Raw genomic sequence first — 25,063 nt, 5'->3', positions numbered from 1 at the left:
ATAAACAAAAAAAAGTGACAATTTTGAAAAAAACACAATATTTTGTACTTTTTGCTATAATATCCCCAATTTTTTCCTCAGTTTAGGCTGATATGTATATTCTTCTACATATTTTTGGTAATAAAAATCGCAATAAGCGTATATTGATTGGTCTACGCAAAAGTTATAGCGTCAACGACATAGGGGATAGATTTATGGCATTTTTATAATTATTTTTTTACTAGTAATGGCGGCGATCTGCAATTTTTTTATTGGGACTGCGACATTATGGTGGACACTTTTGACACATTTTTGAAACCACTGATAATTATACAGCAATCAGTGCTATAAAAATGCACTGATTACTGTGTAAATGTCACTGGCAAGGAAGGGGTTAACACTAGAGGGCGATCAAGGGGTTAACTGTGTTCCCTGACTGTGTGTTCAAACTGTGGGAGGAGGGGACTGAATATAGGAGATGACAGATCGTGGTTCCTAGCTATTAGGAACTCACAGTCTGTCTCTCCTCAGCTTACAGAACAGGGATTTGTGTGTTTACACACACGTCCCTGTTCTGCCTCTCGTGCCCACGATCATGTGTGGCCAGCGGTCATCGCGACCCAGGTGCATCGGCACCCCCGCAATGCAGCGTGCACCTGTTATCTCGCTTAAAAGAGCCGAGGTACAGCTACGACGGTTCGCGGGATCGTACTGACCTGCCACAGTATAATGACGGCGGCTGGTGGGCAAGTGGTTAATAAAACAAACAAGAAAAGTTAAAAAAAAAAATGGCCAATGCAGGGGTTTTCTAACAACAAAACTGCAAACAGCAAATACTAAGCCACCAGGCTTCTCTTTATCAGTGTTGTTGCTCTTCACTTTGGTTTCCTAGACCTGTTTCTCCCAGCACATTTTGGTTCACCCAGACCAGTTGCAACACCCCTGCTACACAGGTCCTGGCTCCTGAATATGGGGTCTCCAGGAACCCTGGGTTCTCATACTCTTCTTGAGATTTACAAACTTCATCCATTCCGCTGTACTCAGTAGCTGACTCAGCTTTTTCAGTCTCCCCAGACTTGTGAAGTTGTCCCGACTTTCCCAGTCCTGCGGACAAGGAATCTGTCCAACATGGGGTATAGTCTCTAGCATGAGCACACGTCAATAGGAGTCTTGAGCTATGATCAGGCCTGGCTTATAATGAACCCCGAGAATACTGACAAGCCAGTCTTCTCCATTTAAAAACAAAGCTCTGAAGCTTTACTCTATGCCTTAATGGAATCCTGTGTCTTTTTCCTATAATCACACTGTGGCAGGGACTCACATTGTCACTTTTATTTAGATATATAGATATATATATATCTCTCTCTCCGATATTTTTCAAGTACTCGCCGATACCGTTTACCGATACTTTTTTTTAATGTCATCTGATAGTGGCACTAATATGTAGCAATGAGGGCGCGTGCACTGTGTCAGTAGTTTTTTTATTTCTTTTTACAATTTTATTACTTACAATTTATATTTTTTTGTTATTTTTTTTACAGTGCTTTTTTGGGGAAGGGTGGGTTTTTTCATTTTATTTTTTTACAATTTTAACTTTTAAATATTTATTACAATTTTTTTTTTTTTATCAGCCTTGTTGGGAGAGGCTCCTCTCCATTCATAAACTGACACATTGTAAAAACGATGCTCATTTATGAATGGACAGAGTCAGTGATCGCTGACTTGGTTCATTCAGAAAATGAAGGAGCCGATAAATTACAGATTTACCGGCTCCTTCCTCCGCTCTCCATCCTGACAGATCTGGGATGGAGGAGGACATGGCGAGGGAACTGGAGGAGCACACAGAAGGGGATCGGAGGAGCACCGAGGAGGACGTGGAGGGGGCCTGGAGAAGGACACAGGGGACAGACAGGGGTGATCGGTGCGGTGGTGGTGGAGAGTTACAAGCACCAACCTCCCTATATAGATTTCAATAAAGCAACTGAAAGCCACAGGGGCGGGAGGAGGAGAATAAGCAGCTATCAGCTGCTTTATTTAAATTTATACAGGGAGATCGGTGCTTGTAGTGCCCCCCATCGCCGCACTGACAGGACCCGGGATCGAGCAATGCAAATGCTCGGTATCGACAACAATAATATATAATCGGAGGATGGGATGTTGCATGCCTGGAGTTTCACTTTAGTAGCAAGGTAGTATAGAAGATTAACCCCTTGATATTAAAATGTTATATAGAAGATGGTTGCCACCCACAAGTTAATTTACAATTGCAGACAGATCTGTGTAGTTTAGGCCTTATTACATTTGTACAAATAAATGCATTGTAGCTAGAGGAGTACTATTTTACTGATTTTATTACATATGTTTTAAAAAAAATATGGATTAAATGAAAGGTAGTAATTGTTGACTCCGCAAAGAAACCAGAGATTCCTCTCTCATCAAGGCTTTGAGTCATGCGGCAGCATTGCTGTGCTTTCATGGGTGTGTTCCTAAGGAGACGGTGACGTAGTCTCATGAAGGGCTTTTCAATAGAGGTTAGAAGGGGCAGACAGTTTCATTATCACACAGCACTAGACCTATCTACTCTTACTGATTACGAGATATACATAATTGACTGCAGAGGTGATCTTTATTATTGCAGATAAAAGGAGTGTGATAAGGGAGGTGCTTTGATGCCAGTGCCATGTTGAACTTTTTATCGGGCTGTTTTTTTTTTTCTATAGTCATGGTAAGGTCACAGTCCAGTTTCAGGAATTTACTCACAAAATCTGTGTAACAGTACAGCATTAACTAGAAACTCCGTACAGATTTTAACCCACAGTTTACTATTTTGAAAAAAATTGTTAATGAGAAGATTGTCTAAGGATAGCCATGAACAGCAACCCTATCCCTAATGAGCTGCACCGTCCAGTGCAATATCTACGCATTATTATTTTCATGTAGTTATATAGACACTCTGTTACTATTTAGCTATAAATATATGATTATCATATCTAACCCTCTACTTGTGCTGCAGTGCTCAGATGTTGAAGGGGCTTTTAAGGCCCTAGCAATAGATAGGTTCTCGCCAGCAATGGCAGGCATTCCTAATGTGTATATACAAAAAAAAGGGGAAAAATGGGACTTTGAATGAGGTGGCTGACATTGTGGAGGTGAATTGAAACAAATTAAGTTTTATTGATCAAAAACATTATATGAAACATAGCAATGTAGCAACCACATAAACTCTGGTCTGCTTAATCACATTAAACCACACACAAATAACATACAGGTGTGGCATGGGTATGAAATACATAGGTAAATAATTCTATTAAATGCATAGCGTGGGATAAATTCATATATGTACATTTGACATCTGGACAGCACTAGCCGCAAGAGTATGAAATAAATAGATAAAACAATGAGACCATAATTGATACCTCAAATATAAAAAATTGTTAGTCTATTAAAGACAGAAATTGACATCATAATTCATTACAGATATGGGTCAGCATCACATAAGCCAGACGCATTTTGTGTAAAAACACTCTTCAGGGGCGGATGCTCAATTAATCTATAAGGTATAAAAGAATAGTAACATTAGTCTGGTTGTAAATAATATAATATAAAGGAAAGGCAGGTTAGCCCATCCTAAGTACTTACAGGGGGTCCAATATGGTAAAATGCTGCGACCATGCAACCAAGGCTCCAAACATGGTGCCTCCATCCCAGGGATGTAGGCACACCACATATGTGCCTCATATAATGTCCCTCCCCTCTTCCTTTTGACATTTCCCAGTAATGTGTAACTCTTTCTGAAGACATGTAGTAATCTCTTGTAAAGTTGATAATGCATTCTTGACACACCCCCTAAGGCAGGCATGTCCAAAGTCCAGCCCGTGGGTCAATCGCCCCCAGGGCCACAAAAGATATATAGCGTATTTATCAGCGCTGCCTCGGAGGGGGCGGGACGAGTGCCATCAGATTACATACAGGAGAATCTGCTGTTTACCTGGCGGCATCTGTAATAGGAACTCCCGTCTCCTGGGCTGCCATTGGACAACTGTTCTGGCTATCATAGTAGGCGGGACTTTGTATTAAAGAGGTCGCTGAGTAAACAGGTTTTTTATGTAATCTGTTGTTGCTTGTCCTGTCCCCCTCCCTGTCCCCTCTGAGGCTGCAGATGGGCATCGATCAAAATGCACTGATGGCAATGGTAAGGCTGCATTCATGGCAATGGTTAGGCTGCATTCATGGCAATGGTAAGGCTGCATTGATTGCAATGGTAAGGCTGCATTGATTGCAATGATGAGGCTGCATTGATTGCAATGGTAAGGCTGCATTTATGGCAATGGTGAGACTGCATTGATTGCAATGGTGAGGTTGCATTGATTGCAATGGTGAGGCTGTGTTGATTGCAATGGTGAGGCTGTGTTGATTGCAATGGTGAGGCTGTGTTGATTGCAATGGTGAGGCTGTGTTGATTGCAATGGTGAGGCTGCGTTGATTGCAATGGTGAGGCTGCGTTGATTGCAATGGTGAGGCTGCGTTGATTGCAATGGTGAGGCTGCGTTGATTGCAATGGTGAGGCTGCGTTGATTGCAATGGTAAGGCTGCATTGATTGCAGCATTGATTGCAATGGGGAGGTTGCATTCATTGCAATGGTGAGGCTGCATTCATGGCAATGGTGAGGCTGCAGATGGGCACTGATTAGGCTGCATTGATGGGCACTGACCCTTATTTTGCTTCACAGTTCTTTATTTAAAATTTAAGTTTTTTCCTGAAACTTTCCTCTTAAAGTGAAGGTGCGGGTTATATGCCTGTGTGTGTTATACGCCGATAAATACAAAATATAAAATACGTAATATAAATACGAAACATCCATCCGTTGGGGGGCCACAAAAGATATATATATATATATATATATATATATATATATATATATATATATATATATATATATATATATATATATATATATATATATATCCAAATAACACGCCCAAGCTCATCTCTTCACCACACACAGCCACAAAGGCAAGAGAATTCTTGTTGGGCAGTAGATAAGTGCTTGGACGAACACACTTAGACCGAATTTTAATGCTTTAAAGTATGTAAGGCAAAATGGTCGGCCCTCACGCATGTTCACTCAATCAAATCTGGCCCTTTTTGAAAAAAGTTTTAACACCCCTGCCCTAAGGGATAAGCCATGGTTGGTATTTTTTAAGGAAAGGTGGCATCCTGCCCGACACCTGCACCTGAACTGAATGGCATTAGGTGTGGTTTGCTCAATTGACCTCCCATTCAGTTCTTTATAGCTGCTGAAAGATTTTATGCTTTCATAAAGGACATTTGCCAGTCCGTTTTGTCCAGTCCATGGGTTTTTACCATTATTCAGCTAACTTCATCCAGTACTTAATATAGAACCAGTGTTACATTTGACAGGCCTGATTACATTGAAACATTAGCCAATTTTGGGCTGTGAATAATTTTTTTTACCAGCTTCGCTTTATAGCGCTGTATGTTTATTCTGTTTTTTTTGTACTGCTGAATTTTTTTATTTAACTTACTATTTGATCTGATTCTTTCAAATAACCATACTAATATGCAGCAAAGGTTTAGTCGAGGGTCAGTCATCCACATCCCAAAATGTATATAGCTCAAATTACAACAGAACAAAAATATGGGACATTTTAGGTGTGCCCCTCTAAGTAAGTTATGCTCACAAAATACATCAAGTTTTTTTTCTTTATTATTCATTGAAGACTTAACTCATACAGTAGTTATATAATTTAAAACAAACAAGGATAGTTCCAAAACTGCAATATTCATTGCACCCCTGAAGAGGCTGCACCAGTATACTATGCCTAGAAAAAGTATTCATACCCCTTGACATTTTTCACATTTTGTCATGTTCCAACCAAAAGCGTAAAAGTATTTTATTGGGATTTTATGTGATAGCCTAACACAAAGTAGCAAGTAATTGTGAAGTGGAAGGAAAATGGTTATTTGCTTTCAAATCTTATTACCAATAAGTATCTAAAAAGTGTGACGTGCATTTGTATTCAGCCCCCTTTACTCTTATACCCCTAACTAAAATCTAGTAGAACCAATTGCCTTCAGAAGTCACCTAATTAGTAAATAGAGTCCACCTGTGTGTAATTTATTCTCAGTATAAATACAGCTGTTCTGTGAAGCCCTCAGAGGTTTGTTAGAGAACCTTAGAGAACAAATAGTATCATGGAGGCCAGGAAACAAAGTTATGGAGAAGTTTAAACGGTTATAAAAAAATATCCCAAGCTTTGAACATCTCACCGAGCACTGTTCAATCCATCATCTGAAAATGGAAAGAATGAGGCACAACTGCAAACCTACCAAGACATGACTGTCCACCTAAACTGACAGGCCAGGCAAGGAGAGCATTAATCAGAGAAGCAGCCAAGAGGCCCATGGTAACTCTGAAGGAGCTGCAGAGATCCACAGCTCAGGTGGGAGAATCTGTCCACAGGACAACTATCGTTGTGCACTCCACAAATCTGGCCTTTTATGGAAGAGTGGCAAGAAGACCAAAATTGAACATTTTGGCCTAAAAGCAAAAGCAAAATGCTATCTGTGGCGGAAAACAAACACTGCACATCACCCTGAACACACCATCCCCACCGTGAAACATGGTGCTGGCAGCTTTGGTTGATGGGAAGATGGACAGAGACAAGTACAGGGCAATCTTAGAGTCTGCAAAAAACTTGAGACTGGGGCGGAGGTTCACCTTTCAGCAGGACAATGACCCTAAACATACAACCAAAGCTACAATGGAAGGGTTTATATCAAAGCATATTCATGTGTTAGAATGGCCCAGTGAAAGTCCAGACCTAAATTCAATTGAGAATCTGTGACAAGACTTTAAAATTGCTGTTCACAGATGCTCTCCGTCCAATCTGACAGAGCTTGAGCTATTTTGCAAAGAAGAATGGCCAAAAATTTCACTCTAGATTTGCAAAGGTGGTAGAGACATACTGTATTTTCCGGCGTATAAGACGACCTTTTTTTTAGACTTGATAAGAAATGTCCAAAAAGCGAGGGTCGTCTTATACGCTGGGTACAAAATGCCACCTGCTAAATGTCAGCTTGCCGGATGGTGGATGTGCGGTAATACTGTATGTAGCTTCGGCTAAATACAGTATACACCGCTGAGCCAATCCTGGTGAGCAATGTATTCTTTTAATGAATACAGAGCCTGCTCGGATTGGAGTAACAACCTCTGCCAATCTGAGCAGGCTACGTACAGTAGCCGGCTTGGATTGGCATTGAGAGTCAGAGAGGCGCGGGCTGATGATGTTACAGCCTCTGCCAATCCGAGCAGGCTTTGTATTCATTAATAGAATATATCGCTTGCTGTGATTGGCTCAGCGCGGTATGGCTCCAGCAAGAAGAAGGAAATATGAAGCCTCGGAAGGGGGGGGGTCGTCTTATATGGTGAGTATAGGCAAAAACTTAGAAAAAAAAAATGGAAAATTAGGGTGGTCGTCTTATACACCGGCAAAGACTTGCAGCTGTAATTGCAGTGAAAGGTGGTTCTACAAAGTATTGACTCAGGGGGGGCTGAATACAAATGCACGACACACTTTTCAGTTAATTATTTGTAAAAGATTCTGAAAACCATTTATCATTTTCCTTCCACTTCACAATTATATGCCACTTTGTGTTGGTCTATGGCATAAAATCCCAATAAAATACATTTACGTTTTGGGTTGTAACATGACAAATTTCAAGGGGTATAAATACTTTTTCAAGGCACTGTACAAACATCACCATTATAATAGCATCTAAAGGTCCATAGGTCCAAAAAAACAATAGTCTGCTACCAGTCATTTGGTGAATGCAGTCTCACAAGATAGTAGCACAATGGCTTCTTCTACTTTTTATGCAGTTATAATCTAGCATGAACAGTTGAAGGTAAAATATTTGCTGGTTCCAGAGGGAGTGAAGCGCATGCCAGTGTTGATCTTTACTGTGCATTTCTAAGCTTGAATGTGAAGGGAAAGGGCTCCTTTGTTCTGGAGTGGTGTGCTCAGATTTCATAAGGATGTGGCATGTTTGCTTTTTGGATTACTGTGTTGACTTTTTCTGTACCATGGAATGAGTGAATATATAAATGTAAAAGATCAGAGAGGTGATGAATGATATGACCTAGATCTCTTCTATGTTTAGTGACCCTCGGTGTTCCAAGTATCAAGTGAAGGCAGCTCTATGATAGATTTGTCCTGTGTACCTCACCTTGGTGGCAAAAGTCAACTCCTCCCCCTTGCCCACAATTAAATATATTGCACGGCACAAGATTAATGGTGTTGTCTGACATAGGTATTAAGGAATTGCATAAAATAACTGCAAGGTGATTTCTAACATAATGATTACATTAGAAGTAGGGTACGACAGATTTACTGCATGAAATAATCTAAAAGTGGTAATTGCCAGAAATTAATTCATAGCTGATGAAATCTATATTTGCCATCATTTAAGGTGTGCGTCTTTATTACATCAGATTATGGTTATTACACGTAATTTCCGTAAGCACACGATAAAAGTTAGAACTTCTATATATTCAATTCACATTACTTGTTATGCCATTGGAAATCTACTTGGCCTTTAAACCTTCACTTATTTAATTTATGTTAGTGATCAGTTTCGTTGTGTGAGTGGAAATAATTAAATGGTGTGTGGCTAGTGTTTATTGCATGGTTAATCATGACATGTTACAATGTCGGTGTGTATTGGTAAGAAAAAATCTCTGTCCTCTCTTTTGAAACCTATTTGCAATATATATGTTAGTATTAAGGAGTAGTACCTGCTCTGTGTCCATGTGATCTCTAAGCAAATTAAACTGCAAGTTTTCTACAAGAGAAGTAATGGTATACTAACCTCACTGGAGGCCAGATCTCTTACCTTTCTACTGTTTCAGTGCTACGGCCCCATTAAAGCCAGCCATAGATGGTTCAAATCTCGTCTGGCTCCGCGGGAGGAATCCCTCCATCAACACTGTGTTCATGGGGGAATCAAGCAATTTTCTTTCCTGCAACCCATGGTTACAGGAAATAAATCACACAATCTATGTCCTCCCTTTAGGCTGGTACAAGCAGGACAAATGTTCGGCCAGTGTATACAGCAGCCTGTCCAACAGAAGCCAGTCTAACATCCAGCTTTTGTTGAACGTACATGCTGGAATGCAAGTAGCTGACCAACATCCGATCAGCGTTCGCAGCCAATGGCTGCAGGTGCTGACCAGTGTGTTCTGGCAAGGGGGCAGTCCCCCTGTCAGAATACAATACCTCAGCCGGGAGATCGCAGTACTAACTTTGCATAGTTAGTACAGCAAGCTCCTCAGTTTTTTTCGTTCAGCTCACTGGGTTGAATGGCAAGGGGGCAGCCCCCCTGTCAGAATACAATAGCTCAGCAGGAAGATTGCTGTACTAACTTAGCATAGTTAGTACAGCAAGCTCCTCAGTTTTTTTTCGTTCAGCTCACTGGGTTGAATGAAAAAAACTACCTGTGTGTACTAGGCTTTAGTGTTTTGACATTCAGCAGCTTCGGGAGTGTCAAATTCCTGTGCCTTGCTGCATGCAGTGGGTTCTTACTCCAACTCCAACATCACTACAGTATATAACAGTGACATAGGGGATAGAGAGGAACCACAGTGTTGCGGGGGACACAGGCATCAACCAAAATATTTCAGATGCCAAAGGCACATATGGAAGCCTCAACATTTGAACAGAGAGAAGCTAGTTAACATGTTCTGTCAAAAAAGATTAGTATACTGCTACTTCTCTTGCAAGGAACTGAAGGTTTCTTTTGGCGAGAGACCTGATAAGGTATCCTAAACCTAGGTGCACAAAAAAGTCTTTAGTATGTAAGCAAATCAAAATGGCACTCACTTTACAAGATAATGCGTAGAAAGTGTGTTTTGTAAAAACTGAATTTTGGTGGATCGCTGCCACCATTATCAAAGCATGAGAAAGTTACTTCATACACGCTTCTCCAGTTCCGTGAGTGCCCTCTTTATTTGTGTGTGTTTGTATATGTAAAAATGTGTGTATAATACAGTATATACAGTATATTGTATATTTTGGTTTTCAGTTCAAATGTCATGCCAATCAGTGAAGTACATTTCAGGGCTTTTTGCCCACTTTTTTCAAAAGTAAATTTTTAAAATCACACAAAAGGTTAACTACCATTAGTCCTGTGTCATGCCAAAAGTAAAGCATCCTGAGACCATTCATGTGTGAGATTGCTACTCAGACAAGGGAGTGGGCTCACTCCATGAATAAAGAATGGTACAAAAACATCCTCCGGAGCAACTTCTCCCAACTATCCAAGAACAGTTTGGTGAGGAACAATGCCTTTTCCAGCATGATGGAGCTCCTTGCCATAAGGCAAAAGTGATAACTAAGTGGCTTGGGGAACAAAACTTCGAAATTTGGGTCCATCGCCAGGAAACTCCCCAGACCTTAACCCATTGAGAATTTGTATTCAATCCTCAAGAGGTGGGTGAACAAAAAACAACCCACAAATTCTGACAAAAGCCAAGCATTGATTATGCAAGAATGGGCTACCATCAGTCAGGATGTGGCCCAGAAATTGATTGACAGCATGCCAGGGCAAATTGCAGAGGTCTTGAAAAAGAAGAGTCAACATTGCAAATATTGACTCTGCATAAACTTAATGTAATTGTCAATAAAAGCCTTTGACACCTATGAAAAGCTTGCAATTAAACTTTAGTATACCATAGTAACATCTGACAAAAAGATCTAAAAACACTGAAGCAGTAGACTTTGTGAAAATTAATATTTGTGTCATTCTCAAAACTTTTGGCCACAGCTGTACAGAATAGTTTGCACTCAGTACTTGGTCGGGGCTCCTTTTGCATGTATTACTTCATCAATGTGGCGTGGCATAGAGGCGATCAGCCTGTGATGTTATGGAAGCCCAGGTTTCTTTGATAGTGGCTTCCAGCTCATCTACATTGTTGGGTCTGGTGTCTCTCATCTTCCTCTTGACAATACACCACAGATTCTCTATGGGGTTTGGGTCAGGCAAGTTTTCTGGCCAATCAAGCACAGTGATACCGTGATCATTGAGCCAGGTATTGGTACTTTTGGCAGTTTGGGCAGGTGCCATGTCCTGCTGGGAAATTAAATCAGCATCTCCATAAAGCTGGCCAGCAGGGGGAAACATGAAGTGCTGGAATTTCCTGGTAAAGGGCTGTTCTGACTTTGGACTTAATAAAGCACAGTGGACCAACACCAGCAGATGACATGGCTCCCCAAATCATCACAGACTTGCACTCCTAAATCATCACAGCACTTGATCATTGAGTTTGGGAGTCTGCAGGGGATAGCACCAGAAAGGATGTCAATAAAGCCACTGAAGCTTTTTTAAAATATTTACTCCTGCCGACGTCTGGCATTTTGTATTCTGTGCTCAAGCTGGAATTGAGCTTCAAGGATTACATAATTATTTTCTGTCAATTACTATCTAGCCAAATATAGCAGGGTGGGATCCCATCATTCTCTAGACGTATGCAAAATGGAAAAATGTGTTTAGTTTCAGATAGATTTGTTATGTTACTAATTTCCTTTGGTTGATTTGTTATTTGTTTCGGAATTCGCTTAGTTCATTTCATTTTGTTTATTAATTGTCTAACGAATTTGAATTCAGGTCTGTTGAAAAATACGATCGATTCAAATTCTGTTTAAAGAATAGCTGTTTTTTAAGGAGCAGGCCGGGAAGCCGTCCGCTGCGCCCCTAACAATCAATGACTTAGCTGTCAGCAGGCTTCTCCGGTGACAGCTGAAATGTAAACAAAATTATGCCGGTAATAGAATTCGCTCGTTCCCTCCCCCCACTACTGGACTTTGGGGGGAACCCTATGCCCCCCTCTTTTCTTTTTTTTTTTTAGTGTGGGGTTCCTCTTAAAATCCATACCAAACCTGAAGGGCCTGGTATGGATTGGGTGGGAGAGAAGCCCGCCAACAGCCGACGAGTCATCGGTTGTTAAGGATGCGGCAGCCAGCTGCCCGACCCCTTAACAACCAGCTATTCTTCACACAGGATTTCGATCATTTTCGAATCATTCCAAAAATTTGGAATTAGAATAAACAAAACGAAATTAAAGAAATTTCAACAAAATTCCTTACTATTTCATTCAGTGATTCAGGTACATCCAAATCGCAGAATAACCAAAAATTCGTCTGAATTTACATTCGGACCGAAATTACTTGCACATGTCTCATTTGCAGTGAAATCAAGTTCCTTGTAATATTTAGTTATTATATGTTTATCATTTAAAAAAAATCATGAATCTTACTTTGTTTTAAATATTGCTGTTTTCAAATATAAAATAATGGATTTTATGATTGATTTGCTAATGATTCCTACATAGGATTTTCTATGCCCACTTGCTGGCACACACGTGCAACACCCTGTAAGGTGCTCTTTAGTTCAATATTCTCATCTTCATTTGCTCTTTCCACCCACTGCTGACACATATTCTAAGTATTGTGTATCTGCATGCTGACTTCTGGAGAATAGCTGACAATGCAAGCAACTAGAAACCTAGGCAGCCCATTGACTTAGTTTTATAAATATGCCTCTTGCTTTTTCATCACATATAGGAATTTTATCATTGGTAAAATTTTTCATATGTATATACAGTGTATAACTTCCCCAGTACCTTTTGTAACATAAATAAGGATCCAGTACAGTAAAACCTTGGATTGCGAGTAACGCAGTTTACGAGCGTTTCAGAATACGAGCTATTTAAAAAAAAAAAAATCCTGACTCTATTTGGGAGCATTGTCTCGCAAGACAAGTAGGATTTAAGCTGCTGGGGTGTGCAGTACCGCATGTGGCCAGAGGTACGGGGGCACCGGAGACACTTGGTGACGCTCGGAGACACTCCGCCCACGCACCTCTGGCCACATGCTTTACTGCATACATCGGCGCCCCCACACCTCTGGTCACATACAGTACTGCATACACCAGCAGTCACTGTGGAACGAATTATCTGAGTTTCCATTGATTCCTATAAGGAAACTTGCTTCGATATACGAGTGCTTTGGAATACAAGTATGCTCGTAATCCAAGGTACTACTGTATTTGGAAATGTACTCCTTTTATTTATCAAACAGAACTTAAATGATTATTTTTTCGAAACTGCTGTATACAGTTGTAGGGATGCTCAAAATAAAATAAATAAATTTGCTATTTCAAACCTGCCCCTAAATATTGTCCAGGATTTTTTAATCCGGAGTAAAAGGTATGTTTTGGAAGAGTTAAAAGAAAAGTCACTGGCAATTTGTGGGATATTTGTCTTGATATATTAAAATATGTATGTGTGTATATAGGCATACCCTGCTGCACTATTACAGAATACCATTTTTAATACTATTATTGTTCTCCTTTTAGAACTGTACATGTTCACCTCTGCTATGGGCTCTAAGAAGTGACTGATGGATATGTTTTGACTGGTCTTGCTAATTCATAACAAATCTGTAACTGATTCAGAAACACAAGCACAAGTGTATAGTAGTGCTCACTGCAGTTCCTGGAGATCATTGCATTTATACCACATGTCTTCACTACAGGATCTGATTAATTAAGTTTTCAGCTTGTGGCGCCGCAAAGGGAAAGAAGCAAACTAAACTGTTTGTGTGGTGTAGCACTGAGGGAAATCTTTTGTTCTGTTCGGGTGTTGAGCGTACAGGCCTGCTGTCATCAACGATTCCACTGAGAGTTTGAAAGGTGCAGTGCTGTGCAGGATGAAAGTAATACTAAATAGCAAGATTATTAGGTGGAAGTGAGTCGATTAACTCTTTTAAATGTCAACGTACCAGCCTTGACTGATTATTTTATTCCTTAAACTCACCCTTATTTAAGAGATCTATGCTTTTAAAAATGAAATAATCTACATATATGAAAGCGTCTGAGTAAATTACTGATAAATAATAAGCCAAAGGCAATAATGCTTGAAAATGTTAATGTATCCCTAGGCTGTTTGTCAGTGCAGCTGAGAGAACTCACTGTTAACTACACTCCCAGTGGGAGTCTATACAGGTGTGCAGTAACTTGCAGATGCATTGCAGTGAGTCTTATAATCCAGAATACAAGTGTTATATGAGTAGCCCTCTTTTTTGAGGGGGTGTATGAAAAATGGCCCTCCTCAAACAGGATATTGCAATAAACCTGTAGGTAAATAAGAGAACCAGAACCTTAAATAGTAGAAGAGTGGGTTTAATAATATGCTCCGCCCAGGACAGGGCCTCTGTAAGTAGAGGGGGTCAATTCCTGGGAAATTAATCAGTAATCTAAACAAAGTAATTGGAAGCAGAGGAACTACTGTAACCAGCATATAACATTAACCGTAAGTATATAGATGCACACCAATATGGAAATAATATAAGCTTTAAAGAAAAGATTACAGGAGCTGCATATGAATTCTATTGCAAAAAACAGGTTACCCATAGCTCCCAACTGTCCCTGCTTGGAACAAAGTCTATCTGTCCCTCTTTCCTCCTCATTTGTCACTCATTTTGGTCTGATCTATCTTTCTCCAGCAAAGTCTGAGCTGAGTGTACACGCTGGTTCTTCAACAGAGCTTGAAGGGGTTTGAGCACTGTGCTCTACAGAATTTGAGTAGTTGGATGATGCTCAATATGGGAAATGAACTGGTATATCCTTCCCCAAAACGAGAATGGTGAAAAGTCACAGGTGCATCACACAAAGCACACTGGCAATAAAGACCAGTAACAACACACAGGTGATAGCACCAACTCAAGGTAACTCTTTCTGCTTGCTGAGCATCCAACTCTAGGTCCCCCATGTGCCAACATTTAAACAAAAAACTATTCCGGACCTTTATCCCAGCATGCAGCCTAGCTAGTCAGAAAAGGGAGGGAATGAACGAACACCCCCCCCCCCCCCCCAACCATACCAGGCCACATGCCCTCAACATGGGAGGGTACTTTGGGGCGGGGGTGCTTTTTTGGAACAAGGGCCTCTTCCCCACAACCCTGGCTGGTGGTTGTGGGGGTCTGTGGGCAGGGAGCTTATCGGAGTTTGGAAGCCCCCCTGAACAAGGGGCTCCCGGATCACGCCACCCGATGTGAATGAGTATGGAGTACATAGTCCCGCTACTCATTCACAAAAAAAAGGCAAATTACAGTAGGCAGTTTTTGACAAGTGCTTTATTTAAAAAACATAAAAAAATGTTCTCTGATGTAGATCTATCGTCAATCACGACACTTGCTGCCACTGCTGACCTGAAAAAAAAAATCTGTCCACACCTGCTGTCTGTCATGTCAGTTCCTAAATAACTAAGGGGTGGGGTCACCCACTAATTTCACTGGGTGGCCCCCCTTGTGAAGTCATTGGCTGGGGGCATACTGCCCCATACACAGTTTTTTTTTTTTTTAATTTGATCGAAGGACCTGGTATGGATTGGGGAGGGGACCCCACACCGTTTGTTTTTTTTTTTTTTTCCAATTTTTTTTATTTTTATTTATTGCTGGCAATTCTTTTTTTACATCCAGCTGTCAGCAGCTTCCCGGGCTGCTCCTTAACAACCAGCTATTTACAGTTTACAGAAGAGAAAAAAAAGCAAAACACATAAAAAACGCAACACTTGCGTTTCTGGCGCAGTTCCATTGAAGTCTATTACACCCAAAACGCAATCTACTGTTGGGGGATAAAGTCCCTGACCCTTTCCAAAAATGCACTGGCTGAATAACACATAGGTGTGAACGTGTGCCATAGGAAACCATGTTATATGGACTGCAAAACGCACTAAAAAACACATAGGTGTGTACCTAGTGTCAGTTCTGATCATAGTAAATGAAGAAAAAACATGTACACATCACTATAAATACCTTTCTGACCAACTGAGCATATGGTGAAAGAATGCAGAAGCAAATCTTTACTTGGGTGAATACTACATATCAAAATGATCAGTAGATCCAGAAATACAGGTAGCGAAAGGTACTTGCAATTCCTTTTTTTTTTAAAAGCCCAAGTCTACGTTGTAGCTTGGATTTGCATGTCCTGCCCCTGAACCTGCCTGTTGTACACTGAGACTGACCATAGCTTGGGAGGACATTATCAATCTTTGAACTTTACAGCATTCCTCTTCATTTACTGATAAATTGAAAAGGGTTTTTCCCCCCCGAAGGGAACATTTGCGTTAACATTGGTTAATTATATATGTAATTTGAATTGCCCTGGTATATGATTGTTTTATTCAAAGACATCCTGCTGCCAGACCAGCAAAAGATTGTATGCATACTTGATTGTTATGTCTTTAAGTTGGTGATAGGGTCTCTAAAAAGACCTAACTGTCAAGTGATCATGACAATGTAGGGTTTTGCAAACTACGCAATGTGCTGTATATTGTATGCACTGTGTGATTGTACAATCTTAGAAGCTGCTATTGCCTAAGGTTCAGTACAACCTTCTCACTATGTGTAAGCTAAATAACTTCACCTATGCTAAAATAGCAAATGTGTCATGACATTTTTGTCCTCTTATTTTAAAGCATATAAAATAGGCTAGCAAGCTTAAATTAGGACTATAAATTGAATGACTTTTAAAATATAAATGGCTGCATATGGTTTGTACTATGCTATGGTTTAGACTGCTGTTTGCACAAACATGTGAACATGTTGGCTTTCTCACTGTAATGTTCTGTCCACATGGAACAAGACAAGGCTTTGATCCCAACCTGATTACCACCATATTTAGGTGAAGGTAAAATGTTAAAGATGAGCTCTAGGCTCCCCTCCCAAAAAAAAAAAAAAAAGTCGGCAGCTACAAATTCCGTAGCTGCTGACTTTTAATATTAGGGCACTTACCCGTACAGACAAATAGCGGTGTCTTCACCTGAGCTGATTTTTCAATTGGCTATTGGGTGCTGGTGCCACCATCTTGACTAAGGGAGGTTTCCTACTGCACATGTGCGAAACCTGCTGTGCTTTGTGAATGGGCCGCAGGCTTATGGGAACTGTGAAGTTTCCCAGAAGGCTGCGGGGGGAAGAAGGGGGGACAAACTCCTGTTTTTGGGGGGTGCACTGAGATGAAAGTGGGAGTGGGGGTACCTGTCAAAACCAGGTACCCGCTCCCCCCCCCCAAAAGGTGCTAAATGTGGCAGCAGAGGGGGAGAGAAGGCAGACAAGCTGAGCTAACCCTTTTGGGTGGAGCTCCGCTTTAACTAAGGGTTTTCATGACATAAAGCTGGGTACATTTTGTGAAGTTTTTTTTTCGTTAAACTAGTGGGATGAACTAGAAAAAAAACTCTGATTTCCTTCATTTCCTTCCCTGTCAGAATACACTGATAAGTGCTGCAGTGGCTGATCAAATGCTGGTTTTCCAGCAAGACCGTTTGACAGAAGCCAGTCTAATAATCGGATTCTGTTGAACAGACAGGGCAACCCATAGATAGAAATTTGACCAGTTACTGCTGAACCGGCCAAATTTTGATGTGTGTAGCCAGTTAATAATGGCTGAGCTTTGGAGTAAAGTAATGAAGTTGCCAACAGACATTAGATGGCAACCAGCTGTGCACATACAACTGCCAAACACTCTTTCTAATGTCTATACTGATAGGAATGCTGTGTGCAAATATACGTGTAAAAATCGCAATTTTTTGCTAAAAGATTACTTTGAATCCTAAGCAGAGGCCCTGCATAATAAAATGGTTGTTGTTGCAATTTTTATGTCTCAGGATATTTGTGCGTCAAACAAAAATTTTCAGGACAAAATACACTTTATGAATGTTATTGCATAGAAACACAATCTAATACCCAATTTTTGGGTAAATTATATAAATGATGTTACACTGGGTAAATAGATATCTAACACGTCATGCTTTAAAATTGGGCACACCCATGGAATGGCGATAAAACAGTACATTAAACTATCTATAGGCTACGCATTAAAAGCTTTTACAGGTTGCCAGTTTAGAGTTACACAGGAGATCTGGCCCTATAAATATTGCTCTCACTCTGACATTCACGACAATGCCTTATATGTGTGGTATGATCACCATTTACATGTGTGTGCGAGACCTACGTGTGCGTTCACATTGCACAGTAGGACGGGAGCACTTTAATCAAAAATATATAATTGTATTTATTTTTTCGACACTGTACCTTTTTAATTTTTTTTTTAATTAAACTTCATTTTTATCACAAGGGATGAACAACCTAGCATGGACCGTGACATGTGGAGAGATCTGGGGTCTATTATATCTCTCTGTTGCCCTCCAAAGCATCTGGTCAAACCAAAATCAGTCTGATCAGATGCTTTACAAGCCAATAACGGGTTGTAAACAAACATACCAAAACCTGAAGTGACAAAATTCTCATGGCTACCAGTTTATGACGTCACAGTGGAACAACAGAAGTTCCTCTTACTCTGACTAGGGTATCTGATTCGACAGGTCACATTAGTACCGGACTTCCGGTGGGACAGAAGAACCGGGTAAATGCGACAGACTAAGGGGTTAGTTTGAATCCTGCTGCCTGTAATACTGATTGTGAGCCGCTAGATCACTTTTACATTATAGGGAATCACTGGCTGAACAAAAACTATACAGTGCCTTGCAAAAGTATTCACCCCCCTTGGCATTTTTCGTATTTTGTTGCCTCACAATCTGGAATTAACATGGATTGTTTGCGGATTTGCATCATTTAATTTACAGAACACAACTGTGAAAATGTTTTTTTTTTTTTTTTTTTATTGTGAAGCAAACAACAAATAGGACAAAATAACAGAAAAAGTAAATGTGCATAATTATTCACCCCCCCAAAGTCAATACTTTGTAGAGCCACCTTTTGCGGTTATCACAACTCCAAGTCACTTTGGATAAGTCTCTATGAGCTTGCCACATGTTACCACTGCGATTTTTGCCCATTCCTCCTTGCAAAACTGCTCCAGCTCCTTCAAGTTGGATGGTTTGCGCTTGTGAACGGCAGTCTTTAAGTCTGACCACAGATTTTCTATTGGATTGAGGTCTGGGCTTTGACTAGGCCATTCCAACACATTTACATGTTTCCCCTAAACCACACAAGTGTTGCTTTAGCAGTGTGTTTGGGGTCATTGTCCTGCTGGAAGGCGAACCTCCGTCCTAGCCTTAAATCACACACAGAGTGGTACAGGTTTTGCTCAAGAATGTCCCTGTATTCAGCACTATCCATCTTTCCCTCAACTCCGACCAGTTTCCCAGTCCCGACTGCTGTAAAAACATCCCTACAGCATGATGTTGCCACCACCATGTTTCACTGTGGGGATGGTGTACTTTGGGTGATGTGATGTGTTGGGTTTGTGCCAGATATAGTGTTTTCTTTGATGGCCAAAAAGTTCAATTTTAGTCTCATCAGATCAGAGCACCTTCCTTCATACATTTTGGGAGTCTCCCACATGCCTTTTTGCAAGCTCAAAACGTGCCATTTTGTTTTTTGCTGAAAGTAATGGCTTTCTTCTGGACACTCTGCCATAAAGCCCTCTAAACTCTATGGAGCGTACAGCTTATTATCGTCCTATGTACAGATACTCCAGTCTCTGCTGTGGAACTGCAGCTCCTTCAGAATTACCTTAGGTCATTGTGCTGCATCTCTGATTAATGCCCTCCTTGCCCAGTCCGTGAGTTTCGTTGTGTGGCCGTCTCTTGGCACGTTTGCTGTTGTGCCATGTTCTTTCCATTTGGTTATGATAGATTTGATGGTGCTCCTAGGGATCATCAAAGATTTGGATATTTTTTTATAACCTAACCCCGACTTGTACTTCTCAACAACATTGTCCCTTACTTGTTAGGAAGGTTCCTTGGTCTTCATGGCAGTGTTTGGTTAGAGGTGCCTCGTGCTTTGGTGTTGCAGCCTCTGGGGCCTTTCAAAAAGGTGTGTATATGTAATGACAGATCATGTGACACTTAGATTGCACACAGGTGGACACCATTTCACTAATTATGTGACTTCTAAAGGTAATTGGTTGCACCAGAGCTTTTTATGGGCTTCATAACAAAGGGGGTGAATACATACGCACATGCCAATTATTAGTTTTTTATTTCTAAAAAATAGTTTTATGTATATATTTTGCTAAGTTTACTTAGACTATTGTGTTTTAATCCATCACATAATTCAAATAAAAAAAAAATTAAAGGCTGTAATTTAACAAAATAGGCAAAAAGCCAAGGGGGGTGAATACTTTTGCAAGGCACTGTATATAGATATCCAATATCGCCATTCCCATCTGAAGACATACATGTACGTCCTAAGAATGGGGAAGTGGTTAAGAAAGATACTGTTATGGTTTTTGGTAAAGTTTATTTTACAAATCGATAAAGTAATGTTTTATCACGTTTAGGCTCCATGCACACTAGCAGCAGAAAAAAAATCAACGTTTTTAGCTTAAAAACGTGGCATAAAAGACGCAAATTGAAAGCATATTGTACGAAGTTTAGACGAGTCTATGAGAGTTTAAGAGCATTTTGTTTATAGGCATTTTTTGCACTACACGCACCTCTGCAAAAGTCAGGAAATAATGTGCAGTGACAACACACCCTTTTTTTTTTTTTTTTTACTAAAAAAACGTTGAAACTTGACTTTCAGAAGAGATAGGAGGAGTTTAGGAGAGACTGACATTTTTACAGCTCCTAAACTTCTCCAGAAAACGCGATAGAGAAGGGTTTTTTTTCCTGCCTCTGAACGTCCCTAACAGAAAACGCCTGTAGTAGTCATAATGTGCAAAGACACATAAAACACAATAGAAGTGCTTCTAGAGGCAAGTGAAAAAAACGTCAAACGCCTGTAGAATCGACGTTTTTTTAAGTCCAGTGTGCATGGAACCTTACTTGTGTAAAACATTTATTTTTGAAATACTGTATTTATTGGCATATAACACTCACTTTTTCACCCTAAAAATTGGGTGCAAATAGTATGTGCGTGTTCTACGCCAATACTTTAATTTTAGATGCCTCGGAGGGGACAGGGAGGGGGGCGGGATGAGCGCTGTCAGATTACATACAGTGAGAATCTCCTGTTTACTTGGCGGCCTCTGTAATAGGAAGTCCCGTCTCCTGGGCCACCATTGGACCACTGTTCTGTCTATCATAGGAGATTCTCACTGTATATAATCTTTTGGCGCTTGTCCCGCCCCCCTCCCTGTCCCCTCTAGGCTGCAAATGGGCATCAATCAGGCTGCACTGATGGCAATGGTGAGGCTGCTGCATTGATGTGGACTGATGAGGTTGCATTGATGGCACTTGTGAGACTGCAGATGGGCATTGATGGGGCTGCATTGGTGGCAATGGTGAGACTGCAGATGGGCACTGACCCTTATTTTGCCTCAAAGTTCCTTATTTAAAATTTTTTTTTTTTCCCCTGAAACTTCCCTCTTAAAGTTAATGTGCGTGTTATACACCTGTGCGTGTTATACGCCGATAAATACGGTAAATGTGCTCCAGGGAAGTTTTATGGCAGCATGTTTACAGAGCACACTGGGCTTTCTAATAAGACAATCCACAATAGCTGTTCTTATTTTGGCTGACTCTCTATAACTGATAAAGAGTTATATATGTAGAGATTAGGGATTTGTCCTTCTGCAGGTAAGAATTTTAAATATCTGATTTTTTTTTTTCTATGCTTTATCCCTGCACATTAAGTTATGGTCTCTTCTAAAGTGATAATAAACACACTGTTTAATTTACATGATCCCTTCCATTTCTGTATATAGATGATGGCACTGTAATGATTTTATCCTAATCGGTACACAGCTGTCACATGGCCCAGGTCTTTCCCAGCCTGTCTGCAGGGAAACATAAGCAGGAGGACCTTCTAGTCCTCTGCTGCTGGTCACAGGTTCAAAATAAAAAAGCCTTTGGAATACAGAGTAAAAATAAATCATTAAACTGTTTTAAATTGTCATACAAATGTATATTTGAAATGAAATCTTTATTATTTCTTGGGAATAACATGATGACTGTGGATTTCTGCCAGTCACAGGCTGTGTCACGCCCCTCCAGCCTGTGTCTTATAATAAGAGGGAGGTGAAGCCTCCATTAATGTACATGTAATGTCCCGCCCCCTTGGGTTTAGCTGGTTAGTGGGCATGGAGGTGGAGGAAGGGAGTGGGCTGTCATTTTACATGTCTGACTCTAGTCACATGGGCTGTTCAAATGTGATAGGGAGGGAATGTTCAGCATAGAAACTCACTGAAAACTGAGCATGTGAAGAGCTGTCAACACTGCTCTGCAAAGTCCCTAGCTGAATTGGGGACTTGGACAGAAGCTAGAGATAGAGAGCAGAAGGATCAACCAGGTTTTTTGCACAATGCAGAATACGGATCTCATAGTGCCTGAGTGAGTATGAACAGCATGTAATACAGCATTTATTGATAGTTTTTTATGATGTGGGTTTAGTGACACTTTAAGATTAAGAACTCTTCATTGTACAAGAATGAAAGTTATAAGTTACTACTTTTTATCTGCATGATTAACTGGAGAAAGGTCACCTCTTACAGGCTTTAAGCTCCTTGAACACTGAGCTTAAGAAAATGCCAGTTCTTTTGGCAGCAAAAAATGCTCATATAGAGTGTTTCTGTACAGGCGTTTAGGATTATTTAACCTTTTTCCTGCCACAAAACTTCTCTCAAAAACACAAACCAGAAGGGTTTTTTTTTCTGCCTCTAAATGCTGAGCTTAAAATATGCCTCTAAACATCCTAATGTACATGGACACATACAGTAGGATAACATTGAGCTGCTTCTACAGGTAAAACTCCTGTATTAGCACAGTTTTTTAAGCTGTGCGTGGACCCTCAATGTTTGCTCTTACTGTAGAGTACGTATTATGTTTTCCCACCAGAGAGTAATCATAGGTGGTAAGTCTAGTTCTTTAGATTTCCCCACCCTCATAGATTTGTCTACAGCGATAAAAATAGTTTGTGCCTATTCTTGCGTGAATACAGTTTGAGAAAAAAACATTGTAGTTTTAGCCACCATGGTACAGTGACTGGTGAAGTAAATATGTGGAAATATTTAAATATATAAATCATGGTTTAAAATAGAAGCATGTAAATTGTGTTAACTTTCCAAAAGGGAAGTCAACAGCATGATTATGTACTCTACAAATACTGAGAAAACAAGAGCCCTGTGTTGGGCATTAGCTCTTCATTATGTTACTAAATGAGTCATCACTGTGTAGCTGAACACCTGTGATTTTTTTTTTTAACAGATTATACCCATGTATCGGGTAATGAGTAGGCAGAGATGTCTTCAGTCATTTAGTCACATTGAGGAACATAGGAAAAAAGCAGCTCCTGCAGATCCAGATCTTTTGTGATTGTGTCAATTTTGTCCCTACCTTACCATTGTGTGAACAAATGATTGGGAAGAACCATTCACTTAAAATATATATAAAAAATGTCCCCCTTCCTTGGTGACACAAAACTCAGTTGTCAGTTGCTTTGTGTGAATCTTACTGCCGGCTACATCTGACTCCCATTCTAGTTGTAATATTTAGTCTTTGGCGTTAATGAAAAAGTCTTAGATTATTTAAATGTTTTTGTTACTGGCTTACTACAACTCAGCTTATTCGTGTTGCATTTCTGTACATGCTTTGTAAATATACTGTACATATATATATTTACTAATTTCATATAAAGGTTGTGCTGGCTACTTATCACTACCTCAATGCAAATCTGTGGAAGTTTTTAGATCAGAAATAATAGATACCCGAACCTGCCATTTTCTTTGGCTAGATAAGGTGCAGATGTCTTTGACAGTAGTCAGATACTGTAGTGTAGACTGAGGTAGGTTTGAAAACTTGCTCTGATCTCTATTCTTCTCTGAGAATAAGTGTTTATGGAGTTCACCAAGATAAGTGACCTGTGGGCAATTGAATTTTGCCTGTAGATCTGACTGTCTTCTAATGTCTATTGCCTGGTACACATGGCAAGTTTTTTTTTTTTTTTCGTTCAACCCAAACGTGCTGAACCAAAAAAAATGGAGGACCTTGTGTACTAACTATGCAGTTTCTGTGGAACCGCCCAATATTCAGCCCATGTGTACCAGCCTTATGGGTAGCCTGTAACTTAGGTGACTGGAAACAATACACTCTCTATACAGCTATATGAACTTACCTCAATGGTCATTCAAATGTATAAAAAACTAAATACAGTACACCTTTGCAAGACATAGACATTTCTCCATGTTTTATCTATTTAAAGGTTCTGCGAGTACCAAAAAATACCCATCAATCCTGGTAAAAATGTGCTTAGCACCTAACTTCCTGGGCTGACAATCACAAGGAAATGCATTAGCACTGTCAAGGTGTCTATTCCCCTCTGCCTCTCATCTCCACAACATAGAGATGAAGCGTTTTGTAGTTCAAAGTTTTTGTAGTTCAAAGTTTTTTTTTGCATTCATTGAAAAGGTAGAAAAAATAAAAAAAAACTGCTTCAGTTATATTTTTTATGTACCATAAAATGTACCAAGGTGTTCATTATTAGAGTTTACATACATTTTAAATAAGGGTTCCGGTTAAATTCTCTTACATAAAGAAAACTAGAAGGGACACTTGTATATTTGTAAGTACCGTTAGTACCGTAATTAAAATATGGTGTGGCAGCTGTGTAAAAAGAAAATACCTCAAAAACTGTTCTTACTGAAAATAAATTAAATGATTCTTTCCATTACTTATGATATTAAAGAAAACCGGTGTTATTTTGATTTATTTTTCTCATCGCAGGTCACGGTTCTCCTGACAGCCATTATTAATTTGATCATCGGGGTTATGTTTTCTAGCCCGTATTTGTTTCCCCCAAAAAGTGCTAGCTCTGTAGGTTTCTGCTGAGCGCCTAGACTAGACTTGCATGTTCACTTGGCTATATCTATGCCAAAATGTATAAAATGTTAATATTTAGTTCATGCCTGCTTAGCTTCTACAAACCTTGTAACCACCCACTCATTGTGTGCAGTGATAGTCAACTGGATGACTAAGTGGGATAAAAAAGATGAAGTGAGAGTACTGCACTTTAGTGCTGTTCATTTTGCAATCCTCTTTTGATGTGT

General features: G+C 40.1%; 1 protein-coding gene across 2 annotated transcripts in view; it reads left to right on the top strand.

Moving 5' to 3' along the window:
- BACH2 (BTB domain and CNC homolog 2) overlaps positions 1-25,063 on the top strand; it is a 439,802-nt gene that overhangs the window by 190,836 nt on the left and 223,903 nt on the right. The window lies entirely within an intron of this gene.

The sequence above is a fragment of the Aquarana catesbeiana genome, linkage group LG04 (genome assembly GCF_042186555.1).
Source record: "Aquarana catesbeiana isolate 2022-GZ linkage group LG04, ASM4218655v1, whole genome shotgun sequence".
Taxonomy (NCBI): Eukaryota; Metazoa; Chordata; class Amphibia; order Anura; family Ranidae; genus Aquarana; species Aquarana catesbeiana.
This window is presented reverse-complemented; position numbering and strand designations above follow the sequence as displayed.